Genomic DNA, 12,355 nt, shown 5'->3' with positions numbered 1-12,355 from the left:
GATGTATTCAGATACTCTCTCTGTAGGATGTGCATGGACATTAATAATCCCTCAGAGGGGGACTGGACATGGAAATGGATAACGAGACTATCCAGATTTAGGACTGTTAATGCGACCAGAGTTTTTGGAAGGAATATAATACATCCCGCTTCACAGCTTAATCCAGTCCCTAACTATGAGGCGAGACCTTCCTGGAGGTAGACCATCCCACATCTGTCAACAGAGGAAGGTGCACAAAACCCTGCTGAAACATATGGTGCTGGCCACTGCTGGAGACAGAACTCTGGACAAGATGGACCGAGGATGTGATCCTGTCTAGTAATCTCTGTGTTCCTAACCACCCACGGGACATACATGCACACATACACCGCTGTTGAAATCTTTCCTCCCAGTCAGCCTCTTGGGGCCTGTTTGTCCACTGCCTTGCAGCTGGTGTCATCACTTCCTCCTGGGCACAGCTTCTGCGCAGCCTGTCTGGGGGACTCTCTGCTGCTTTGTACTGTTGCAAGCGATGACACAAGGTGCTCAGCCGTGGAGAATCACACCCTCAGTTAGAAGGCAGCAGCTTCAGGCTCCCCACGACACCAGACCCAGAGAAGCTCCCCTTCAGGCGCCCCCCTGCAGTGCACCCTGCGTGAGCACACATGGCCCGCATCAAACCAAGGCAGCTCAGCAGCATACAGTAACTACTGGCCTGTCCAGGGGTTGGCTGGGTGCCTCTGCTCCGCCATCCCTCAGAGCAAGCAGGCGGGCTGGGCTATAAATGCACTGGGCACCCTGGCTGAACTGCAACGGATGGGCACTAGGGAGAAAAAAAAAGGGGGGGTGCTCTTAACTCTAGGTAAAATCCTAGTGAAGATGGCAGTTTGCACACAAGTTACCAAGTTAGAAGACTAGGTTGCCCTATAGGCTAACAATCCTCTATGGCAAGAAAACAGTCTTTAACTCAACCTGCTAAGTAGTGTTAACTGCCCAGATTTTGCCTCAAGTTAAGAACACCTTTTTCCCTCATGAAGACAAGGCATTAGCACCCCAAAAGTGCATCCATTCACCCCCTCTAAAATCTACTCAGTGCGGAGGGCAGACGGGAGGGATTGGAAGCATGTGAGAGAGAAGAAAAATGGTTAGAGAGAGAAGAACCACATGGGAGCACTCTGTGCTTTAATGATGGGGCATGTGTCCCTTTGCTTGGAGAAGAACACCGCTAATCTCCAGACAATGTCAGGATAATGCTTTCCAACTATTCCAGCCGCACTGCACCCCCAGCCCGCCTCCAGCTGAAAGCCTCTTTCTATGCCCTCCAGGCCTCTTCTGGGGGAGAGAAGGCTGGGCCCATTCTGGGAACGCTTAAGGGCTTTATTGAGACAAAGTGCAGAAAATTATATCGAAAGCACATCAATGGAGCTGAACCAATCACAACAATTCAGCTCCCACAGCCCCAGCCCAGCCTCATTAGGGTCTAATGAGGAGGGAGATTGCTGTGGTGGAAGCACCACTCCATGCACAAAGAGGGATTCAGGAACATTTGAATCCAAGTGGCCTATGCTTCATTCTGTCCTAACCCAGCTGCGCTTATTGTTAACCCTTTCTGTACCAGCATGGCCACCTGCAGGAAGCCAGGGCAAGGGACCTGTATTGTCAAGTTGTTCATCGGGGCTGGACTGAGTGCACTAGGTCATCACCATAAGGCTGTTCAACCCCATTTCTTATTGGGAGGCAGTGTAGGCTAGCAGACAGGGCACTAGCGCAGGACCTGGAAGACCTGCGTTGCATTCCTGCCTTTGCCACTCCTCCGTTGGGTGATCACGGGCAAGTTACTTCACCTTCCCGTGCGGATTTGAAAGGTGTCACTAATTTTAGGGAAAGGCTAATCCTGTGGTTTTAATTTGTATCTGTTCTTGGAAGTTGTGTTGTTTTTCACCTTTTATTTATTTATTGTATTACGTGCAATGGCCCATGGCGACGGAGCTATATTAACAAACTTCAGACTTGAGCACTTCACTTTTCCCTGTGCCCATTTCCCCACCCACCTTTAGTCTGTCTTGTCTAGAAGGCAGTGGCTCTCTCTTACTAGGTGTATGTACAGCACCTGCACAGAGATGCGCCAATCTGGGCTGGGCCTCTCGGTGCTCCCAGAATAGAAAACCATCCTCCTCGGGTTGCTGACAGGAGCTTACTTGAATATTCTGGTTTGTTACTGCAGGGCTGTACATGAGGGTTGGGCTTACTACACTGGTCAGTTACTGCGGGCTTGCTCAGAGTCAGGCTGTTCTCTGCCCACTCACCATGATTTTGTATCATTTTATGACCACCAAAGGATACTCTAAAAGACACACAAATATAAGCACTGGCTTGGACTTTGCAGACAGAGAAGGTGGGTTAAAATGGGGGCCTTTCTGCTCTGATTCTACCCCTTTGAAAAGCAAAGCAGAGAGAGAATTCCTGCATTGCCTGCAGAAGATTTCACCCATCTACAATCCCCTGCAAGTCCTGGACGGCGCAGCCACAGGCCAACACATCACAGAGCAGCAGAAACGCATGCCAAACCTTGCCACCATCTGTCACCGAAGTGCAAGGAATCAAACTCCCGCTTGGATGAGGCGAGGGATGTGACATGACACAAGGCAACCAAGAAGCAAATGGCCCTCAGCTGGGGAACAACAGGGAGGCCTGTTTGCCAAGGAAAGAGAATGAATATGGGTCTTACCTTCAGAGACCCCCAAGAGACCCTGGGTGGGGCTACAGGAGGCTGCAGCCTTTTGGCCTTTTCCTGGTGGTGGGCTCCTTTCAGCAAGGCTCTTCTTGGCACAGCAGAGTCCTCTACAAGTGCTGAGGTCCCAAGGATGAGGGGCTGCTCCTTTGGGTCTCCAGATGTTGAGAACAGCTCATGGCCCTCAGGCACAGCAGGCTGAAGTGAGAAAGGAAACACAAAATTTAGCAGCACAATCTGAGCAACGTGGCCTAATGGTCATGGGGCCTTCCTCGTCACTCATGCTGGACAAATGTGATCGTCTCCCCAGTTCAGTTAAGGCAGAGGAAGGTCAAAACCACCACACACTCTCTCTCTCTCACACACACACACACACCCCCGGCCAGCTCCAGCATGACTGCTTCCTTAGGCAAACAGTCAGGCATCTCAGCTCCTCCACGCCTGCAAGCTGCCACAGGCCGATATACAGCATTTAGCTGTCCCTAGTATTATTGGTGCCCTGGGTGATCACCCCCTTCCTGGCACAGGACAGCCAGCACCCTGTGTAGATGCACTACAAACACACATTCACATACCAACGCTTGTACATGCACAGAAGTCCGCCCAGCACCCACATACAAACCGGCCTGTTAAGTTAGGAGCCCAGTTTTTGTGTACTTCACCTCCCAGTATACAAAGTCTGCCTGGGAAGGGCAGGGCTGTGAGGAGATTCAAGATGGAGGCTCCAACAGGATGAGACTGTCACTTAACCTGAGCTAGATTCTCTGTAGACATTATTGTTTAATGGCTGAGGGGGGAAAAAGCCTCCAAAATAGTCAGCCAATCAGAGCAGAGCAACTATATATATCTATCTATATCTCCAAGCGGCTCAGCAGTACACCACACCCAGGAGGTTGGCACCCAGGGCGACTGTCCTGCTCACCCACCCCTAGAACTGGCTCTGGGAGCAGCCAGGATGGATTTGTGAGGGACACTAACGTTGTAACCCATTAACACTGACAGCCATGCTCTAGGAAAGGTAGCCTGGGGTACCTCTTCAGGTTTAATGGTCCAGGCATATAAAACAAACACAGTCCAGCTCCTGGGTAGGGAGATTAACTACCTCCTTCTTCAGAGATACTATTGATAGGGTCTGACAGGCAGGGAACATAATGACATTGCACAATGGCTTTTTGATGGCCTATCTGCAATACACTGGAGGGCACAGCCCGGTTCCTTGTGCAGTGTAGCTGGGAGCTCCTTCCACAACTGTTTCATCCATGTCATGGTTTACAGAGAATGAGGCTGGTCACATTAGGCACCCCAAGTTTTGTTTATTTGGTCTGGCAGCTGCAGAGCCAGAGAGGACCACTGGGTCTGCCCACATCCAGTACCCTCAAGAAGGAATCCTCAGTGTTGACCCCTTTCATTGTATTTGTTTTTCTTAAAGCCCAAGATCTGTGAATCATGTGACTACAAGAAAATCTCATTTTTCATTTAAAAATACAAGTTTCTAGCCCTCATGGTGGAGCAGATAAGCCTGAGAACATGAACCAAGTGCACCCTAAAGGCTCAGAAACCAAAAGAAAAAGAACCCAGCTTTTTTTCATGATTTTTAAGCCAATCTTATAATTTTGGAGGGGTTCAATTCATGATTTTTGAATGCTTGGAGCTAGCAATACTGAATCCGCTTTAGATTCATTAAAACCAAGTTCCATCTCCTCCCCCACCAGGGACTCAGAGAAATCATCACAAACAGAGCCCTTGTCAGACGCACCAAGAAAGAGGCCAAGACTAAGAGCTTGTCTAGGCCATGGAGTAATGCGCTTTCCTGGGTGTGGGTGGGAGCAAGGGCAGCGAGTTGTATAGGCCCTTGGTGCCCGGGCTCCAGCAAATTCAGGGCCCGGGGCCTGGCTCCAACAACGTTCTGGGCCAGGTCTCTCCCCCAGCCCCACCTGCCACCCCTGCACACCTCCTCCTGAGCATCTCCCGACCCCGCCTGCCACCCCCGCACACCTTCCCCAAGTGTCCTTGCCTGCCCTGGGTAGCGGGCCGCTGCCCCGGGTAGCGGGCCGCTGCCCCGGGTAGCGGGCCATTGCCCCCTGCCGCTCTGTGCTGCACTCCCTCACTGGCCACTGCTGGCTACAAGGGAGCTACGCCACGGGGAGGTTGAGGCAGCTGCTTCGCCTGCGGAGGGAGGAGGGGAGGTGGTGCATGACAGCCCCCCCACCCCAGCAGGCATCTCCGAGGTGGGGGCTTATCCTGGCTGGACCTCCTGAGCAGCAGCTTGGAGGGGCTTTGGTGAGTGTCTTGCCGGTGGAACTGGGGGGCGGGGAGGGGATGGAACCGGGGACCCTCTCCACTGGAGCTTGCTGCTGCCGGAGGGGAGAGGGCTGGGGGGAGTCCTCCTCTCTGGCCCCCAGCCCTAGCCCTGCGGCAGCCTGCCTGCTGCACCCCAAACTCCTCATGCCCAGCCCCATGCCCCGCACCCCCTCCCACACCCCAACCCTCTGTCCCAGCCCAGAGCCCACACCCAAACCCCGTCCCACATCCCTTCTTGCACCCCAACCCCCTGTCCCAGCCCAGAGCCTGCACCCAGCACCCAAACTCCATCCCAGAGCCCACACCCAAACTTCCTCCCAGAGCCTGTACCCCAAACCCCCTCCCGCACCCAAACTCCCTCCCAGAGCCTTAGGCAGGTTGTGGGGGGGGGGGGGCTTGGACCCATTCTGGGCACCACCAAAATTTATACAAACCTGCGGCCCCTGGGTGGGAGAGGATTATTTCTTAAGCTCGCTAACATGGTGTGCACTAAAGGTTCTCTAGTGTGTTTTAACATAATGCTGTTTGAAACAGCACTACATTAAAGCACACCAGCAGGGTCTACACAGACCAATTAATGTGCAAAATATTAGTGTGCTTTATAAATCACATCCAGTAGAGCACACTACCCCACTGTGTGGACAAGACCCAAGTGGACATGAATACTAAACAGCTCCCTCATCTCCCAACAGAACCAGGGCAAGATGGTTTGAGGAACATTAAACTGCCCCTGCCTTAATGGTACAGTTAGAAGATTATCATGCTGTCATCCCAGTGCCTTTCATCATCACAAACAATATTCACTTCATTTAAAAAAAATTATCGATGCAGGCAGCGTTAAATAGATATAAAGATTAGCAGCCTAGGAGCTAAAGAGCCGTGACTAAGACAGTGCATTAGCCAGGAGCTGGCTAACCCCAACAAGCAGCAAGGAGATGAAAATGGACGTCTCTAGCTCAGTTACCAAGGGGTCAGTATGGGGCCCTTGCTCATTTATAACACCGGAGATCTTGCATCCCACCAGTAAAGCTCAGCACTAGAAGTTCAACAAATAACAAGGCCCAACCTAACAAATTCAGATGGCCTCAGACCTCGAGTGACCCGATTTGCAAATGAAGAACATGGTTTAATAGAGACAAAGTGTAAAATTATTAGGGCAACAAAGCAAAACAGAGGGGTCATAATTAAAAGAAGAGTCAGAGGGTTATTGCCTTCCTGGGAAGGGTAATGTCCACCCAATAATATGCCCTAATTTCTTTGAAGCCATCTGAATTGGCTGCAGAGACAGTCAGGGCTGGGAAGATATTGAGAAGGGGAAAAATCTCAGTTCCAAAGTAATATAGTTATCATCGGGGGTTGCTTGCTTGTGGACCTTTAGCTAACACACCAAGGACTGAGGGCCAGGAGATCCAGAAGATATCAGCCTGCAACCATCTGTCTTGTAAAAGCAAGGGAAGGACAGAGCCAATCAGCTGCAGGTTCCTAAGTAGGGGCAAACTCAAGCAGCTGGCCATCTCCATCCTTCTATTCAGGAAGATGCAGAACCTGCATGAAAGGGTATGTTGTCGAGGGTAAAGCTTTTCCAGTTATGTGCTGCCTCCAGCTGCAGTGTTTGTCCACTGTCCCTTAGTTAGGCCAAGTCACCAGACTGGTCTGGCTGGAAACTGATGAAGCTCCCATCCAGGGAGGAGGTTTGAAGAGGTGCACCGTGTGCGTGTATATGTCTCTCACACACACAAATGAGAGCAGAGGACTTTGGGGACCTGCAGCCCAGCTATGTAGAATAGAGCCTCTCTCTGCCAATGAGAGGAATTCTGCCGAGAGGAACAAACCAGTCTTCTGTTGCCTACTCACGACTAAACTTCCAGGGGAGTTTAAAAACAGCTATTAAAAGAACACCACAGATCTCACAATCTCCCTCCAGCTCCTCCCTCCTGGTGTAAAAGGAGATGCAGCCTGGGAAGGCTGCCCTTTGTATTCTAAAGGTGGGATCAGCTGACCCTCCAGCCCTTGAGAGTTACTTACCCCTTTTGGGAGACAGCCACAGTTTCTCACAGAAAAGGCAGCTTGACTGTTTTGTAGCCCACAGTGAAGTATGCAAACTCCTCCTTTACTCACTTTTGTCCTAGCACATAAGACCACCTCAAAACTGTTTAGCTGCAGGTTCATGTAATAGATCTGTGGTCACCTTTTAATGGTAAGGATATGATCCAAGAATGGAGTCAGTCAAGTGTATCATAGTTGAACATAACCACCAGGTTGCATGCTTTGTGGGTGGGGGAGGGGGGAGATTGATCCAAGCCTGTGTAAGTGAAGTCTATTTATGTAGGTATTTTGTAGCAGGTGTGCACAACCTCTTGCAATGTATGTCCCCGGTCTGGTATCCTAGCTCAAATTGCCAATTACGTTCAGCCTTTAGGTTTCACAACATATTCACAAGGTTCAGTGCAGAGACTTGCAAATATTTGCAAAGGATTCTCCCAAATCTCTAGACCTGTGATCCAGTCACTGCAATTATATTTGCTGATCGTGGTCCTTGCACAGAGCGGCAAATGAAGAGCAAAGAATAAGAATCCATTCCATGCAAGAACGTGGACATGCAGCCAGGAGGATTATGTTCCAAGAAGAAGAGAATCCAGCTGACTTGAGTGAGGGCTGAGTAGTTAACTCTTGAATTACTGGGACACGAGGTGCTCTGGATCTGTTTCTAAGCTGTTTTAATGCCTGACTGTTAATTTCACTAGATAATGGAGGGGCACTTCCTCAATGCAGACAGGGCAAAGGGTGGAAGAGAAGATCTAGTTTAGGATATTGATAACTGCATGTAATCAGCACCTGTGTTTAACCAGTTATTGGCCTCTGCAGTCTCTCTCCGCCTCCTCAACCCCACCCAAAGATACAATCTTCCCTTTGTCACCTTATAACTGGTTGCTATGAAAACAATTATGATGTCACAGGGAGAAGAGAATGATGATTTCAAGTAGGAAACAGATATGGATTTCATCAAAAACTCTTTAAAACCAAAGAACCAGGGGAGCCTGGAATGTAATGAGGCTGTAGACAGAGAATCTCTCTTTGTATCTTTTGTTGTAGAACACATCCTTACAATATGGGCCTTATTTAGATTGTAAACAATCCAGGACAAGATATTTGGGTCATATGCAGAGGTGATTCTAAGAGCTTGCCTACACTGGCACTTTACAGCACTGCAACTTTCTCACTCAGGGGTGTGAAAAAACACCCCCCGGCCGCTGCAAGTTTTAGTGCTGAAAAGTGCCAGTATAGACAGTGAACCAGCACTGGTAGCTATTCCCCTTGTGGGGGTAGTTTTTTTACCCCTGTAGTCGCTGGTGCCGCGACTACACAGCCATGTTAAAGAGCTGATGCAGCAGCGCTTTAATGTTGCTAGTGAAGACATACCCTAAGTCTCATAACCACTGACCAACACATAACCTACATCCCCTCTGCTACACACACCAGTTCTGCACTTGGCCCCTGGATCTGACAGCCTTAGGTGGCATCATGGACACACTGAGAGGCTGGAAGAGAACACGGAAAGGAAAAGCAGCTCAGGAAAAGTGCACTATGTAAGTTTATGGAGGGGCCACAAGATTTCCCAGCTCATCCGGGCCATGGCACGTAAATTACACCCAATTCAATTCCCTTAGCTTGTCCTCTAAACACAGCTCCTTATCTCCATCCCTGCCTGTACCTAGCCTGCTGTTAAAGCTAATTAATGATTGCTTCCATTGTTTTTACAAGCGCCAATTGCAATAAGCCCTGGGTGTGCATGCACTCCAATAAAAGCCATACAAGAGTCGGTGAGCCAGCGTCAACTCTACACACATCAACTCAACTCCAAAATCAAGCTGTTAAATAGAACAAATGGTCCTGAAAAAGCTAGTTCTCCACCAGGCAGAAGTTGCACTACTCTGAGCCAAGTCACTGTCCTCTGCGGGGGAATAAGGGGCTCATGTGGACGGGGTTCACGTTATTACACCCATGCTGCAGAGAATTATTCGCTGCAGCAGAGCAAAGCTGTCTGGATGGCTCAGGCCTAGGCAATCATGAGCCTCTGGGATTAATTCTTTATTGCTATACAGCCCCTTTGCGGGCTCCAAGGGGTAACAATGCCACTAGACGCGCCCCTTGCCAGGGGAATTCCCCTAGTGCAGTGAGCCACTGTGCCTACCCTGCTCTCCCGCAAGAGCCCCCAGGACAGGGGCATTCAAGGACTGGCAGGATGGCATGACAGGGGTCGTTGGCTGTTCCTATAAGAGCCAGGGCCATCTGGGTACAAATTAAAGCTACCCTCACCTATGCTGTGGATCGATTGCCAGTGGTCACTACCTCCCAGCAGCTGGGTAATCAACTGGTGTGTCCTAAGGCACAGTTCCACATAAGAGCAACTGGCTGCCTGGTCAGAGACTGAACCATGCAGACTAAAAGCCCCTCTCACCCTGAGTGTGTGTGTGGTGGTTTGGGGGGGGAAGCTTGTACTGCCGCTGCCCTCAATGTGCCAGCTAAAGGACAAAGGAGCCCAGCCTCCAGCTGGAACCTAGGTCACTATAAACAACAGATCCCTCTGGCTGAGCGGAAAGGCCTAGGTTGTTTGGTCATATGATCTTTAAGCCAAAGCAGCTGCCACCCCAGGGAGAGATTTAAAGCATAATTGCCTCCAGCAAAAGCAAAATTAGCCATCTCTCCTGCTGGATGCATTGTCCGGACGCTGCCAGACTCTTTGCAGCACATTTCGTCAGGCAGCAGCGAGCTCAGCCTGAATTCATTCCCCCAGCTGGCAGGCCTCAATATTTATTTAAACACCTGACTCCGGCTCTCTAGGAGCAATTAACAGCATCCTGCAGTATCTTGGGCCCCTCACCCATGACAATGGCTGCTGCCTTTTCGCCTCCCTAATTATTTCTGCCTGACTCCCACATAAAGAGCCACGGCGACTCCAATGCTCATCCACTCTGGAGAACCTTCCCCGTCCACGGGGGAGTCCACCTTAGGCAACAAAATAGCCAGACAGCAAATACCCAGCATGCAGAGCAGGCAGCGACCTTCAGAACACAACAGCAAACCCTCCGTTGCTGATTTCCTTTGTTACTCAACAGCTAATCCCCACGCACGCGGAAAGCCAGCCGTTCCGCTCTCTGAAGCCACCGTCCAAGTCGTAGACACTGAAGGATTGAGGGCTAATCTCCCAGAAAGCCACACATTCAGCCTCCTCCTGGGGGCTGCATGAGATCAAGGACTCAGCTCCCTGAAATCTACCCTGGGCGTGCCCTGACACGGCTGTGCTAATGCTGGGACCTAGGGTTAATCCGTTTGAAAACTATACCAGCCCCTGACACTGCCACCCCAGTACATGGGATTCCAAAGGCTGGTCTCCCAGCTGCAGCTATGACAACTCTGCAACAGGTTCCTTTACGGTCTCTCTAGTTTCTCACTGTCTCATGTTAGTTTCTAAGTAGCCTTCTTCCTCTTCCCAGCTCTAAAGGCTCTGGGGATTCTGATTATTGCAATCCAGTCTCAGGATCAGGCAAACCTCTTTGATCACTTCTTTCTCCCTTGAGCATAAAGGAGCGCCTTTGGACAAGAGGGGGTTTGCTCGATTTGGTCTGTCTTTGCAACAGTTGTGAGGCTGGGGTTATATTAATGGATCTGATCAGCCTGGCCCAGACCCCCAACCCTCCTCCAGATGCAATAAAACCAGAAGCTCTCTGCTCCTCTGACACAGGAATTAGGCCATTTATATTAATTTTGTAAGCTGCTGCTTCTCGCTCTCTCCTTTCCTTTGCCTGTCTGCTGCCCTGGAGGTTTGCGGAGTGGATTGGGTGGTTTTGCCCCTTTCTAAAGCCTTCCCTGCTCTTCCCCCTCACGTGGGGAAAGCAAATCTCACATCCTCACCCAGTACTCCCTGGAAGACAGGCTAATCAAGCCAAGTCCTGGAGGACAGTGCAGAGCTAAAGAAATCCACCAACAAGAGCTGGTGAAAAAAACAGCCAGGAAGATCTTTGCCAACATTTTTTCCCCTCCCTCAAAGAGTTTTTGGATAGAAATTTACCAGCCAGCAAATCCCAAACTCATCTTATTAGAGCTATGTTTTAGGGCAGTTTCCAGTGAATAGTTGAATACTTAAGAATAAACTACAGGCTTTGGGCTGTGTTACACCAGCTGAGGATTTGGCCCATTGTTTCTGTAACACCTTTCAGGCCAAAGAGCACAAGCAAAACCACTGAAATACAGCCACCTTGAGGGGGGAGCGGAAGAAGGGGAAATCGGGGACAGGGACCCTGGGACCCAAGTCCCGCTCTTATGGAAATGATCATATGGTCCTCGATGTCTTCACAGTGCTAATATGAAGTCACCTCCTAAAGACACTCTGGCCCTATGATATTCCCTTCACCTACCGCAGAAGGATGAAAATCCGCGTCAGCTCTGCTGGCATTTGAGCCTCTGGCCACAGGGAGTTTACGGTGTTTTACTTGATGTTTGGAGCACTAGACAAGCACCTTGCCTATTGTGGCCTGTGTCCTCAGTCGGTGAGGTTTAAGTCAGAGGAAGCCTGGCATTGTGGCTAAGGCACAAGAGTGAATCTTAAGAAACCTGGGTTCAACCATACACACCCTGTGTGACTTGGGCAAGTCCCTTAATCTCTGTAAAATGGAGATAGCAATGCTTCCTTTGTCTATTTCAGTTATAAGCTCTTTGGGGGCAGAGAGACGTGTGTGTGTGTGTGTGTGTGTGTGTGTACACAGATATATTGACAGAGCCCAGCACAACAGGGCCCCAATCTTGTCTACTAAAGAATAAGGCCAGAAATTCTAACAGCGATAGTTTTCAGTCCACCTTCTGGCGAATGTCACAAACACATACCAAATTCTGTTTGCTCCCCTTCAGTGGGACTTTTGCAGGCCTTCCTGCAAAGATTAAGAGGAGAAAAGGTTAGCCAGAGTGACTACGTCACTAAACACGAGGACGTTCAAGTCTATGCTTGGGCAGAGACCAGAGTTTCCAGGCTTTGACAGAGCTGACAAGATGAGGCATGATGATGAAATACCCCATAAAAATAACCAGGTCGGATAAAGGACTTATTATAGCTACTTCTCCAACACTAGAAAATAAAAACTTAAAATTCCACCTCAGGACCGTAGAAAGCCGGATGAGTAGGAAGAATATCAGAATAGTGGGATTAGTGGAAGGTGATAAAATGGCAAATCCTGCTTCCTCTGTTGAGGCCTGGCTTTCCAAAGCACTCAGCCAGGATGCTGAGGACCCTGTCTGGGCAAAAAGAGGGCCCACACTCCCCAGAAAAAGCAAGCGATCCAAACAAAGAGG

The 12,355-nt window shown here is 49.9% G+C and overlaps 1 protein-coding gene across 4 annotated transcripts in view; it reads right to left on the bottom strand.

Annotated features, from left to right (window-relative positions):
- The window catches only part of LINGO1 (leucine rich repeat and Ig domain containing 1), a 447,785-nt gene that overhangs the window by 393,819 nt on the left and 41,611 nt on the right, over nt 1–12,355 (bottom strand). For all 4 annotated transcript variants that reach the window (XM_074966038.1, XM_074966039.1, XM_074966037.1 and 1 more), the window contains exon 2: nt 2,708–2,908. The gene's annotated coding sequence lies outside the window, so the exon portion shown is untranslated. The remainder of the gene's footprint in view (nt 1–2,707; nt 2,909–12,355) is intronic.

This window comes from Natator depressus, chromosome 10 (genome assembly GCF_965152275.1).
Source record: "Natator depressus isolate rNatDep1 chromosome 10, rNatDep2.hap1, whole genome shotgun sequence".
Lineage (NCBI taxonomy): Eukaryota > Metazoa > Chordata > Testudines > Cheloniidae > Natator > Natator depressus.
Note: the sequence above shows the minus strand (reverse complement) of the source record. Positions and strands in the feature narration are given on the sequence as shown.